Genomic DNA, 2,248 nt, shown 5'->3' with positions numbered 1-2,248 from the left:
ATTATTTTTTTTTCTCTTTTTTCATTTTATTATTTATTTATTTATTTTTAGTATGTATGAGATCATTCATCACTATTACCTATTGTCCACAACTGTGTGGCAGATTGTAATATCTATCAATAAATAAATCTATCAAAAAAAAAAGAGTACCTCACACTAGCTAGGCATCTGCCCCCTTCATCCACACTGAAGATTCAAAAAATGTTACATACCACTTCACCCCTTCAATTGTATGACTAATAATATTTCAAGTTCTTTTTTAATTTTTAGTAATAGCTCAACAGAAAAAAATAGAACCTGGACAAGATTGTTGGGGCCCTTAGCCTCAGGATCATGGGTAAGTTGCCTCGCCTTTACGCCCTTGGACTTGAGGTCAATTAATAATTGTAAATTTATTCAAATCTTCAACTTGTTCGGCTCACACAATTTTTTTTTTGTTTAACCTGTTGTGTGGATTCCCACACCATAATAAAAATAATAATAAAAATTGGCTTTATGTGATTACGATTATTACGATAAATGAGATGGAGCGAAGCTGCAAGACGCTAGAAGGAGTGCACAATAGTATTGAGCGGCACAGTGACTGACTGCGATCAATAGACCTCTCGCTTCCTGGAGCTCGTGCCGTTTCCAGGATTCGGTTCAGTTCCTGGAGCCTGACCTTTGTTCCTTTTCAAGGTTAACCATTGCCTATCTCACTTTTGTTAATCGGTCCAAAAAATTGTCCATAATTTTCTTTTCGTTTTTATTTTTTACATACTCATATTTGAAGGACTATCTCTAACCAAAACTATTTTTCAGCGTAAAAAACTTCTCTCTGATTTTATCTGACTGTTATTTGCAATGAATCAGTCCTTAACGAAGCGCCTAAATTGAATACATGTTAATTTGATCGAAGGTTGTATTCTATTTTTTCCCATTAAAAGTTAGGTAATAGGTAGGTAGGTAGAAACGTCAGGTAGAACCTTTTTAGAGTGAGCTCTCCATTTACCATATTTCCTCTGGCTTGTAAATAGCAAAGGATGGATAGTATTTGTTCCAACTTTGCAAATATAGAAATTAAGGATCAGTCCACGTTCGTAAACGTATGATTAAACTATACATGTTAATGTGCAATTAAATGGTCTTTAATGTCAAAAAGGTCTTATCCACATGGAAATAGTGTGGCGTGACTTAAATGATGAATTTTAATAGTATCTTCCTCTAAAGTACCTTTGATTTTGTTAATTTAAATAAAATTTTTGTTAGAAATTATAAAAAAATAGATAAATACAAAATAATAAATAATTTTATGAACAACTATAGGAGAAAAAAGGAAAAATAGACATCCGATTCTAACGGGAAAAACGGAGACCAATCGTCCTTTCCTGATTGTAGCTTAGTTATCGTTTGTTAAAATCTTGTATTTGTTATTAAACAAAAGTTATTAAGTTAACAGGAGTTAAAAACAAAAGTTGTATTCGTCATTCCCTCCCCCCAGGAAACCCTAAAATACAAATTTGTATAATAACAGAAAAAATAAAAAAAATCGTTTTATAAATTTTGCCTTCCCTGGGTGTTTAAAAATTAGCAATAATTTAACACGAGCCAATCAATCTGGAAAAAAACATATGAGGAGTGTTAAATGAAAATTTTGTGAATTCGCATCGTACCAGATCTTTAATGTTATATTTATTCAAAAGATTTTTTTTTTGTTTTGTTTTTTCTCGTAGATTTCAAATATATAAAATTTACCAATTTTTTTGTACTGATATACTTCTTAGTTATTATGTGGTCCAATAAAGACTTATTTACCATGCACAATCACTGTTGTTTCAATTCTTTTTTTCATTCAGAGTATGTACTACTTGTAGATTTTTTAAACAATAAAAAAATCATGCTAATGTCTTTAGTAAGTTATACAAATTTTGTTTTTCTAAAAAATTATTTGGCCCATGAGGGGATCGAACCCGCGACCTTCGCGTTATTAGCACGACGCTCTAACCAACTGAGCTAATGGGCCAGGATGAAAGGTGGGCTCATCACATTTAAACAAAAATTTCATATTTTATTCCACTATAGCGACATTGCAAGGCAGTGTTAGGTAAGTTTCAACAAAATGAATATTTATTACAATAATAAAGATTAGTCAAGGCCTTTAATGCTTATATTATATGAATTAATGATGTAAATTTTTATAAAATGTAATTAATAATCCTGTTAATATATTTATTTTTCTTCTTAATATTTTTTATATTTTTTCAAAACA

The 2,248-nt window shown here is 30.6% G+C and overlaps 1 non-coding gene across 1 annotated transcript; it reads right to left on the bottom strand.

Moving 5' to 3' along the window:
• Window positions 1-1,928: 1,928 nt before the first annotated feature.
• Window positions 1,929-2,002, bottom strand: TRNAI-AAU (transfer RNA isoleucine (anticodon AAU)). The gene has a single exon. It is a non-coding gene; the product is annotated as a tRNA-Ile (tRNA).
• Window positions 2,003-2,248: the final 246 nt, after the last annotated feature.

The sequence above is a fragment of the Halyomorpha halys genome, unplaced genomic scaffold (assembly GCF_000696795.3).
Source record: "Halyomorpha halys isolate HHAL.00 unplaced genomic scaffold, Hhal_1.1 Scaffold1892.1, whole genome shotgun sequence".
NCBI lineage: Eukaryota > Metazoa > Arthropoda > Insecta > Hemiptera > Pentatomidae > Halyomorpha > Halyomorpha halys.
Note: the sequence above shows the minus strand (reverse complement) of the source record. Positions and strands in the feature narration are given on the sequence as shown.